Here is a 12397-nt window from a genome sequence, read left to right as displayed (position 1 = left end):
GGGTGTGATCGGTCGGGAGGTTAAAGCGCAAGTTACGTAGGGTAATCAAAGGAATGGAATGCCCTTTCATTAGAGCGATGCCCTTTTGTTTGGGTGAAAAGTGTTTACTATATGATAGTAAAAAGAAGAATAAGGGTGGTATCACACCCCGGTGGAGCCCCTAAGCGACCTAGACTGAGTGTGCTCGGGCTAGGGTGCTGCAGGAGCAAGCATTGAATGGAAATGTTGCCATTGTCGTCCTTCAGCCAATAGGTGCCCGGTCGGATCACCTCGGCCACCGCATACGGTCCTTCCCATGGTGGTGAGAGCTTATGTTTGTCCTTGGTTGACTGGGTCCTCTAGAGTACCAGCGACCTTGGGGCCATGTGATGTCCACAGATTCTAGCATGGATTTAGAGGAGAAGTTGTTTCCCCTAGTCGGTCGGGTTGGGTGCCATCACAGCGATGTTACCGGGCGACGTTGCCATGGAGGCGCCAAGGTCGAAACCCTCGAGCGCTCAGTCAGGGTTAGGGCACGTTGGGAGGTCAGAGCCCCCGAGTGCTAGATTGGTGTTGGAGCACGTCTGGGTCTGATCCTCTCAGATGCGGGCAGACGGCTCGTGGAGGTCGTTTACAAAGACCCCATCGGCGGGTGGTTCCTGTCTAGCCACCAATTTTGTGAGGAAGTCAGTGGCGGCATTGTCCTTTCGAGGGACATGATGCAGTTCAATCCCTCAGAACTTGGCCTCAAGCTTGTGCACTTCCTGGTAGTACGCTGCCATGAGAGGGCTCTTGCAGGAGGAGTCCTTCAAGACTTGGTCAATGACCAACTCTGAGTCACCACGGACATACAGCCGCATGACGCTGAGCTCGATGGTGATGCACAATCCGTTGATGAGGGCCTTGTACTCCATGGCATTGTTCAAGGCTGAAAAATGGAGATGGATCACATAGCGAAGTCTGTTCCCATCCAGGGAGATCAGAACCACTCTAGCCCCTAAGCTGGGCGCCATGACCGACCCATCGAAGTACATCGTCCAGTACTTGTGGGTGACATCCGGGGTCAGGAGCTGGACTTCCATCCATTTGGCGATGAAGTCGGCAAGAGCCTGAGACTTAATAGCGGTGTGGGGGACGTACCTAATGTCGTGGCCCATGAGCTCGAGAGCCTACTTGGAGATTCGGTCGATGGCATCGCGGTTATGGACGACCTCCCTGAGTGGGTACGAGGTGACAACCATAACCTCATGGTCGGTGAAGTAGTGCAGGAGCTTTCGGGTCGCCATCAACATGGCGTATAGAAGCTTCTAAACCTAGGGGTAGCGAATTTTAGCGTTAGTGAGTACCTCACCGACGAAGTACACCGGTCGGTGGAACTTTAGGGGGTGTCCCAGCTCCTCCCTCTCGACAACGAGAGCGGCGCTCACAACATGGTTGCTTACCATGATGTAGAGGATGAGGGATTCTCCCTGTTTGGGAGCGACGAGGATTAGGGCCGACGTCAGTGACATTTTGAGGCTTTCCAAATCCTGTTGTGCCTCCTTTGTCCAGACGAATGCGTCTGTCTTCTTGAGAAGTTTGTAGAGAGGCATCCCCCATTCGCCTAGTCGGGAGATGAACCAGCTCAAGGTGGCCAAACATGCGGTGAACCTCTTTACACCCTTGACATTGTGTATAGGGCCCATGTTGAAGATGGCCATGATTTTTTTGGGTTGGCTTTGATGCCGCGCTCGGACACGATGTATCCGAGCAACTTCCCCTTTGGGACCCCAAAAATACATTTTTTGGGATTTAATTTGACGCTGAATCTTCAGAGGTTCACGAATGTTGTGGCCAAGTTTGCGATCAGGTCGCTAGCTTGAGCCATTTTCACCACTATGTCATCTACATAGACGACGATTGTTGGTTTTGGCCGCTCGACTTGGTCAGGTTAGTCGGGCAGGTCAATTTGGTCAACAAAGCATCGCTGCATGCACTGTTGATACATGGCGCCAGCGTTCTTCATACTGAAAGGCATGGTTACATAACAGTATGAACCATATGGGGTGATGAATGAAGTTGTGACTTGGTCGGACTCTTTCATCGCGATCTGGTGGTAGCCTGAGTAGGCATCCAAGGAGAGGATTTCGCACCCTGAGGTGGAGTCGACTATCTGATCTATGCATGGTAAAGGGAAGTGATCCTTTGGGCATGCCTTGTTGAGGCCAGTATAGACAACACACATTCTCCACTTCCCATTCTTCTTTTTCACAAGAATAGGATTAGCTAGCTAGTCAGAGTGGTACACCTCTTTGACAAATCTGGCTGCTAGAAGTTTGGCGATCTCCTCACCTATGGCCTTGTGCCTCTTGTCGTCAAAGTGACATAGGCATTGCTTGGTGGGATTTGAGCCTAGAACAATGTGTAGTGCGTGCTCAGTGACCTTCCTCGGTATGCTCGGCATGTCAGAAGGCTCCCACATGAAGACATCATGATTTACGCGTAGGAAGTCAGCGAGCTCGCTTTCCTATTTGACCAGGAGCTAAGTCCTGACCCAAACTGTCTTGGTCAGGTTAGTGGGGTCGATCCCCATCACCTTGGTTTCCTCAGTCGGATGGAAGGCACTCGAGGAGGTCAGCCCGTTGTAGTCGAGGACTGCTGGAGTTGCTGAATTCCCGAGCTCCGGGAGCTCAGCAGAGTTGATGACGATAGTGGCGAGCTTGTAATGCTCACGGTTGCACATGTAGGCTTGCGAGAAGGTGCTACCTATGGTGATGATGCCGTTCGGCCTTGGCATCTTCAGCTTGAGGTAGGTGTAGTTGGGAATTGCCATGAACTTGGTGTAGCATGGCTGCCCTAAGATGGCATGGTAGGACCCCAGAAAGTCCACTACCTCGAGGGTTAGAACCTCCAAGCGAAAGTTGGCATGGTTGCCAAACGTGACGGGTAGGTCGATCTGCCCGAGTGGATATGCCTGCATCCCTGGGATCACGCCGTGGAAGAGAGAGCTCACTGGGTGGAGCTCCAATCGGGGGATGCGCATGGCATCGAGGGTGTCGACGTAGAGAATGTTGAGGCCGCTGCCTTTGTCCATCAGCACCTTGGTGAGGTGCTTCTTGCAGATGATGGGGTCGACGACGAGTGGGTAGCGACCCGATCGAGCAACGTGGGAAGGATGGTCTCTTTGACCAAAAGTGATTGGGGAGTCCGACCAGCTAAGGAAAGAGTGGATGGCCAACTCAGCGGCGCATGTCTCTCTATAGCGTACCTTGTGCTGGCGCTTGGAGTGGATAGCGTTGGATCCCCCAAAGATCATGATGCATTCCTTAGGGTCAGGGAAGTCGTCTTCGTCCTTGCCCACCGCACCTCCTTTCTTGGCCTCCACCTCCTTGCCTTTCCCTTTCTTTGGCTTGGCAGCTTGCCGCAGGAAGCGCTTGAGGAGCTCGTAGTCCTTGTAGAGATGTTTGACAGGATAGGCATGGTTGGTGCATGGACTCTCTATGAGCTTGTTGAAGTGGTTGGGCTAGCCCTACTGGGGCTGCTTGCTCGCTTGGTCGGCCACAGCGACCAAAGCTGGGTTGGCCGATCGGTGCCGATCCTTCTTGTTCTTCTTGCCCTTTTGTGTGGAGGGGCACTCACTTTGGTCCTCGCGCTTGGCCTTGCCCCTATCCCGACCGCCGCTGAAGACCACCCCTACCGCCTCCTCGCTAGAGGCATGGTTCGTGGCGATGTCGAGCAGGTCACGGGTGGTACGGGGCTTCACACAGCCGAGATTATGGATCAAGAACTTGCAGGTTGTCCCAAAGAGGAACGCGCTAATGACATCTGAGTGGATGACATCAGGAAGGGAGTTGCACTGCTTTGAGAACCTACGGATGTAATCCCATAGGGACTCGTTGGGGTCCTACTGGCAGCTCTTGAGGTCTTAGGAATTCCTAGGACGGACATACGTCCCCTGGAAATTTCTGACGACGACTCTCTTGAGATCTACCTATTTGTGGATGCTGTAGGGCGGAGGAAATTCGAGCCATGTTCAAACATGCTCCCCCACACAGATGGGGAGGTACTGGATGATGAAGTAGTCATCATCCACTCCCCTAGATCGGTAGGTGAGCCAGAAGTCTTCGAGCCATATACCGGGGTTCGTCTCCCCAGTGTACTTGGCGATGTTGGTGGGTGGTCGGAAGCGCTGTGGGAACGACGCTTTCTAGATGCGAGGTCCAAAGGGCAGTGGCCTTGGGCCGTTCGGGCTAGGGCTCCGGTCATTTGGTCGGCCACCATACCTAGGGTGCGTGTCCTTGCACTCCTTGATGGTCATGCCGGGGCCCGTGCCACCTGCTCTCACCGCCATTCGATGGGTGTTATCATCGTGCCGGGTGTGGCGTCGATTATTGATGATGTTGCGAGCATCATGGTTCGGCCCGAGCCATTCACGCACCTGTGGTTGGTGTGGTGCGAGCACTGGGTCGGGCTGGGGTGCAGCCATGGCTTCCTGCTCCACACCCAGCAACTACTGTGGTGAGTGGATGGAGCGATTCGACTAGTGCAGCCCTAGTCCCTCAGTTGGGCAAGAGGTCATGAGCCGGTGTCATGACGTGGAGCTCTCCACCTGCTGAATGGCAGAGGTCTCCACCAGCGCTCGAAGGTTCTGGTGGATTGCCTGTTCCTAGGGGTCGGCAGGCTCGGCGAGGCCACACAGAAGCATTATTGCAGCAGCGATGTTCTGGCCAGCCCGAGCAAACTGAGGGGGGGTCATCCCCTCCTTCCAGTATGTTATGCTAGACCTGACGAGCATGACCCCAAGCGCCGCTCGCTGGGTTACATGCATGTGGCGCAGCGTGATGGGCCAGGCGCTCTGGCACAGGCGGCGGTTGGCTCTGCCCCCTTTGCCATAACTCCTCGCTGTGGTGCTGCGCACACGCTAGGGCCTGCGCACCGAGGTCCGGATGGGTGTGAGTCTATAGAGACTCCCCTACCTCCAGTGGCTATCCTGGGGCATCCGCCATAGCGCACTCCTTGGACAAAGGGTGGCCAGGTGCCATGACATCATCGATGCTAGAGCCATCGCTTTCGACCTTATCATCGATGAGGTCATGAAAGGAGGTGGGAGCATAGCCCACCATCCCCACGAACTCAGACTTGAGAGGGGGCGGCATCAGCATCCTTCAGAGTCCCCGCGCGCACGCGTCCATGGGGGACGTTAAGCCGTAGGGGAACCGGTCGCACGGCGGTCGTGGTGGGGACAACGGGGTCCCTCCGGATAGTTGGCGGAAGGTGTTAAATAGTGAGTAAAGAACAAAATGTACAACACTCACCATGGGGTTTGAGCCCAGCATGGGCTCGAGGAGAAGCATGGGTTCTTGACGTTGAGGTCGTTGAGTGGCCCAGGGCCGGTGGAGGGCGCTCCTCCTCCAGTGGGCGCCGGGACAAGCGCTTCCTCACGGAGGCGGAGTACACCGAGCTGGTCGGCGACAAAGTCTAGACTTCCAAAGAGGAAGGTCTAGAGTGGCACGAAGAAGGGAGGAGCCCACATCCCAGCAAGTGGGAGTGTGGGAAACTCTAGCGAGCCAAAGCGAATCGTATCGCTCGAGCCCACCATGCCGAAGATGGTGGAAAGGTGGGCCATCAGATGTCCAAAAGCGTGAACGCACAGCGTCCTCCCCACGAATGGCGCCAACTGTCGGTGCAAAATGTGGCCAACAAGTAAATATTTATAGTTTTACCATACGTTGTGATCGGATGTGGCCTAGCACTCAATGACATATGATTTATACTGGTTCAGGCAACAGGCCCTACGTCTAGTTGAGGTCGATCGGTGACTTTATTCCTGAGCCCAGGTGCTTGAAGTTTGCTATGCGGTTACAAACGAGTAAGGAATGAGAAGGGGGTGTTAGAGGCCCGGTCGGACTCTGAGCCAAGTGGAAAAGAGTAACGGATGCTCAAACGTGCGCTAAGTATCAGAGCGTATGCTCTGTATGTCCGAGCTTATTAGTTGTTGAGAGCGTTAGACTATGTAGCTGTCAAGCTCTAGAGCCATTGTGCTATTGTCCTCGAGTCCTTGAGTCTTCGAGTCTTTAGGGCTTTGGGGGTTCGAAGCTTCTATCCTTCTGGTAGGAGAGAGCGCATTCCCTTTTATAGTTGAAGGGGGTGGCCTTACAAGTCAGAGAGAAAGAGAGAGTTCATACGGGCGCTGCCTAGTCTTGTTGCCCACGTCATCGGGTACAGGATGGTCGTCGGCGTCTATAATATTGTTTATGTTCAGACGCATCTGGTAGGCTCTACCATGTTCGTCTGGTACTACAAACGACGATGCCCACAATACTGTTTATGCTCTGATGCGTCTGGCAAGCTCTAACGTGTTCGCCTGACATGCCCCGATGGCACCATCCTGTAGGTGCGTAGGGCATGGCAGGGTACGGTCCTCGGTATTGTGGTTGACTTGAGCACCTTACCTTATCTGCTTCGCCTGCTCCCTGGGCCCATATCGAACGGGCGTCCCTGGTTGGTCACTCCCAGTCGTCCCCGACCGTGTCAGTCGGGAAAGAGCAGCGAGCAGAGGTCCTATCGTATTCTCGGTCGGAGAAAGAGGATTGAAGTCGGACTGCAGTCCCACCACGGCCAGGCCTTCCGGTCGCACCTCCGATCAGATCTCCTGGCCGAAGGTGCCGGTCGGGGACCGGATCGTGGTCTTAACCTGTCATTGTGTATCTGGGCCAGCCCAGGCATGTGTTGTCGCTGTGTCACCTATTGGGCCGAGTTTTGCAGGGAAGCGGGTCCATTGGGGACCCCGAGTTTATGAACCCGACAATAGTGATGACGTGGACATTTTTTAATCAATAAGGGATGACATGGACTTAGTGGAGAATGATGTGGACATCTTGCATGAAGAGATAGAATATCTAGTGAGATCACTTAGTGGGGAATGATGTGGATACCTTGCATGAAGAGAGAAATCATCTAGTGGGGTAGAAGACTTGGACTTTTTTTGTAATTAATAAGGGATGGCATGGACTTAGTGTGGAATGATGTGGATACCTTACATGAAGAGATAGAACATCTAGTGGGATCACTTAGTGGGGAATGATGTTGACACCTTGTAGGAAGAGGAAAACCATCTAGTGGCGTTTAGCTTTATAAGAGTAATAAGGGATGACATGGACTTAGTGGGGAATGATGTGAACACCTTGTATGAAGAGATAAAACATCTAGTGGGATCATTTAGTGAGAAATGATGTGGATATCTTGCTTGAAGAGGGAAATCATCTAGTGAGGTTTAGCTTTATAAGAGTACTAGGAAAATACCCCGCATGTTGATGTAGGGATTCCAGATAATTTAAAAAGAAATTAGACTATTTATAGTTATATGAATGAAATTATCTTAAATTAATTTTGGTGAATGGTTTGACACATCTATGTGGACAGCTAAATGCATGTTAGTGGATGAAAAGATAATTATCATAATTATATGTGCTAGTTGGCTATAATTGTAAGTTTTAGTGAATTGTTGATGTTGATAATTTATATGTCAAGAGAAATTTCTAGTGGGGTTTAGTTTTATAAGAGTATAGGATATGATATGATATGATATATGGATATCTAGTCACAGAGATTCGATTTACGGTGTACGCGAGCTTTTTCTATGATTCCATTTTTTACATAGGATCAAGACATGATTATGATAATTTTGTTATTATTGGACCATGCTGGATAGATTTGGACTTAACACCAATTGGATTAAACATGAGTCATTAAGTATTAGAGTAGGGCTGGACTTGGAATTTAGTTAGATTTGTTCATATGGATTTGGATCCCAGTCCATTACCATGTCTCGTTGCAGATATGCTTTGACTTGTAGCACGGGCCGGCACAAGTGCAGAAATGCAGATGCAGCACTCGAAGCACGCTCTCCATAGTACATTAGACACTAGACACACTCACACACACAACTCGCACAGGTCCCAGAGATTGGTTGATCTACTGCCACCTTGTAAAAGTCACCAGGGCCCTTTCAGTTAACTAAGCTGCAGAAGTATATATAGCGACACAATGATCCGCTCCAGAAACTAGCAAAGCGCACGGCAAATAAGAAAGCAGATTAAACTAACGGTAAGGTTGGTTTGATTGATGTTGATGCTGCCGCTGCTTTATGCTGTCCATGTACAAGAAATCAAGAATCACGTTGTCCTAAATATCTAGTAGTAAGTATGTGTGCTTTATCGTTCTGCTCTTGCTTGTCACGTCGCCTCTTCAGCTTTACTTCTTTACGCCAAACTGCGATCGCAAAGTTAGGAATCGTGATAGCTGATGATGACCTGCATTGCCATTGCATTGCATGCCCAGGTGAGCGGCGTGACTGAATGCCCATCCTCTGAGCCTGAGGTCTGTCTGTCTCCCATCACATATGCATGCGTGCGTGTCAGCGTCGTGTGTGTATTGGTATTGCCGATTTAGTGCAGTAAATTATTTGATCAAACGATTAAGTTTGCTCCAAAGACTTTGGCACACGTCTGTCTGATATTGATACTCACTTTAAGAATTACTCTATATTAATACTCCCTCCATCTGAAATATAAGGGATAAAAGTTTGTTCTAAGTCAAACTCAATTTTATAAGAAGGGTACTAATATCTACCATGTCAAAAAGTTATATTATATTGCCCACAAAAAGTCTAAAAATATAGAAAAATTAACGGAAATGTTTGGCCACGGGCCTCAGTCCCATCCGGATGCCACGCCTCACTCTGCTCGTTGTTGCATCCTTCTCCCACCGCGCGCCCCACCCTGCGCTGCTCGCTCGCTTGCTCCTTGCTCCCACCCTCAGTGCGCCCCACCTGCGCCGCTCGCTCCTCGCTCCTCTCTCACATCCGTCGCGCGCCCCACCTGCACCTCGCTCCTCGCTTCGGCCGTGCGTCGTGCCGCCCACTCCCTCCCGTAGCGCGACGCCCGCTCGGCTGAGCCAAGGCCGGTGCTGCTGGTACGGGTGGTGGTGGTGCTTGTGCGCCGTCGATGGTGATGGTGCTTGTGGTGCTCGCGCGCCACCGCTCGCCGCCGGATCCCACCCGAACGACCATAATCGACCCGTCCCCGGCCTTTCCCTCCCTTATGTTGCAAATGCATGTTTCCGAGGTATGTTGCAATAGTTACATATGGATGTTGCAAAAATAGACCAGGATGTTGCACACATTGCATATTTTGCAAGTGTTTTAAGAAGTATGTTGCAAGCGTTTGTTCAAAATGTTTCATATGTTTCTGGCATATGCTGCAGCAAGTGTTTTATTTGGATGTTGCATATATTTCACACACATGTTGCAAGTGTTTTATCTGAATGTTACATATGTTTCACACACATGTTATAAGTGTTTTATCTTCATGTTGCATATATTTCACACATATGTTGCAACAATATGTTTCAAATATTTCATCTGTGTCAGATGGATGTTGTATCCAAGTGTTTCATGTTGCAAGTGTTTCACTGGGGCACAATGAGTGATGGGCGCATGACCCGGGCGCCAGGGGATGGGGCGCGACGAGCTAGGGGCCGGCGGACGGGGCCACAACGAACTGGGGGCTGTCTCCCGGATCCAGGAGCGGGGCGCAGCGACGGGGCAGGAAGGGGGCATTGCCGAAGTGCCGTATGAGATGGCAAGGGCGAAGTAGAGGGCGGGCTGCACAGCCGTCCAGGCGCGATGCGGGCACAATGTCGAGGTGGGGTGCGCGTGCGAGTCGAAGAGAGGCGAATGGAGCCAGGCTGTGCGGGCATCCAGATGTTCATGCGCTAGCCACGTCCAAAAATTAAATCTAAATCCATGGTTCAGGAAGTATCATTTTTCATGTAATTTACCAACATATGTACTCAAATGAAATTCAATGTTTCTTAACAAAATGGCACGTGCTCAAAATTAAGTTTAAATTTAATGTTAAAATTTTAAAAATCATTGAAAAGAGCTCATTATTTATACGACAACTGAAATCGTCATTGGCTTTGGTCTTTATCAGCCTGTTCGGGAGGCCGTAAACGATCTTGGATTATTTACTGCTGGCTGGTTTGGTGTGAGAGAAAAACACTGTTTCCGGCTGGAAATTTACGATCGTTTACGAGCAAGCGAACAGGCTGTATATGGCAAGGTCACCGTGTAGACGTTTTGCATGCTTTTAAATTTAATTTTGAACTAAAACTTAATTTTGGGCATAAATTTGGATTTCACTTGAGCACACATGTTGAGAAATTACATGAAAAAAAGATATTACTTTCCGAGCCATGCATTTAGATGTTTTTTTCTCGGATTTTTGGATACTATTTGGAGGCTAAACAATTTACTGAAAATTTAAATAAAGCATTACAGGAAGATTTTTAATTTTATAAAACTACAAAAATCTAAGATGCCAAATTAAAGCAAAATGCCTAGTTCTTGACTATTTTCATGTACTTGAAAAGTTACAAAATTTTTGGAGGTCTTTAGGTCCTTCATTTTGGGTTGACAAGAAAAAAAACTATGAAATAAAAAATCACTTAACCGTAGCAGCGGTAAATATCCGAGAACCGATTGTCCTATCAGCTTTCCATTTGCCGACACACTTACAGATAAGTTTTTTTGACACGGACTTACAGATAAGTTAACCAGCCGTCTGGTGGTAGCCGATAAGTGTATGGGAAATAATTAGGCTACGTGGACTACACTAGGCTGGCTTCCGGAGCCGATTACTGTACTATCGGCATTCAGCTAGCTTGACAGGTTTCTATTCTTACAAATCTTCTATCACAGCATTTATTTCTGAAATTCTCTATCAAATCAGTATTGTTGTTAAAAAGTTCTCCCCTAGTGCCATAGTGCTTCCTGCGGTGGTTACATAATCTATCTCGTCTCCCTTGTTCCTTGCATCTGTAAATGAAGAAACGTAACTCCAGCAGTTAGCCAGTTGCACGCAAAAAGGGGAGCAAGCAAGCGAGCACGCATTGCCAGAAAGTTGACTAGCTTGTGGCCACCCAAAATGCATCGCTTGTTTTACCGTCTTTTCTCCTCTCAGCAGGCACGAACACAGAACACGTACAAAAACGCAGCGCACGAAGTGATCAGGCCACGCACTGACTCTGCAAGCAAGCATCAAGCATGGCACCATCACCTACTGTTCGCCATTCCAGTGCACGTCCAGATTCCAGAACAGCAGCAGCAGCAGCAAACACAGTGCCGACGAGCTCAGCACGCGAGATCAACGGCCGGCCTCCCGGCATCAAGTCAAGCGCGGCATCATCGTGCAACACGCATCTCACCGGGCATTATTTGCTCCCCCACGAACCGAGGCTTTTTTTCCCCCGGTGGTGCGGCTGCTGTTTCCACAGGAGTCACGCTGTCCCGTCCAATATCTATCCCGCTGTCGTCCTTGCTTCTCTGCGCGTGGAAGTGGCAGTGGCATCGCCTTCGTCTCCGGCCGGCCCCTCTTTTCCCCGCTAGTGCACCGGCCATGACTAGCAAACTGCTCAGTAGACCATGTGGTTGGATCGACCGATGATGGCCGATGAGTGAGGGGCATTTCCATGTTCATTATGCAAACCGTGCTGTGTCAGCTGTCAAGCGTGTGTAATCTGCTGCCTCTTTTCATCTTTAGGCCAACTTCCGTTGCTTGCTATTGGCTCATCTGTTCGGCAGCCACTTCACTGATCTGTCATTCTCCGGACATTATTGGAACGTGTTAATTAGCAAATCGTGCAGGACGGGTAACTTGGACGCTGCTCAGTAGACCAGACCATTGGGGCATGCACTGCTCAGTAGACCATTTGGACACTGCTCAGTAGACCATGTGAACTTGCACGACCTGATGACCGGTGACCATTGTCGTGTCTATGAAAAGCAACCATGTAGTGTGAACTGTCAGGCTGCCCATCATTTGGCCGACTGCCACTGCAATGCTCACAGGTAGGCATGACACAGAGGCTGATATGTTTGGGTCATTGGGTGAGCCACTTCACCGAAATATCCTTCTCTAGGGATTGGAATGGTTCAATCCTAGGATGATACGGAGAAGGAATAATCCGGCATAGATCCTTATCAACAGTCGAAGCCACGGGCCCGGAAGAGTTTTTGGAAGGTCCACACACCACAGCCCCACACGGACGGCCAACTTTCCCAGTCTTCTCCATTGCATGAATACATCAATCGTTGTGCCTCCAATGACGCGGCAAGTTCGTGCCATGGAAAGGTGAAGTGAAGGGACCAATTGGGATAGCCATTCTGATAAAGATGCAGACGACATCCATTCCAACATTGAACCCATTGAGCAGCTGAGTAGAGAGGGGTCTTCAACAATGGCAGCACCTTTGCATCCTGTACAAAACCAGTAATCCATGGAGCATCCCAACCCATTGCAAAATCATGGAGATCTTTATCTATATTGGGGCCAGAATTATGCAATGTCATTCAGCTTTCTTTTAAGCTGAGCTTTCA

The sequence above is a fragment of the Miscanthus floridulus genome, chromosome 11, assembly GCF_019320115.1.
Source record: "Miscanthus floridulus cultivar M001 chromosome 11, ASM1932011v1, whole genome shotgun sequence".
NCBI classification, from domain to species: domain Eukaryota; kingdom Viridiplantae; phylum Streptophyta; class Magnoliopsida; order Poales; family Poaceae; genus Miscanthus; species Miscanthus floridulus.
The sequence above is the reverse complement of the archived record's forward strand: the minus strand, read 5'-3'. Positions refer to the sequence as shown.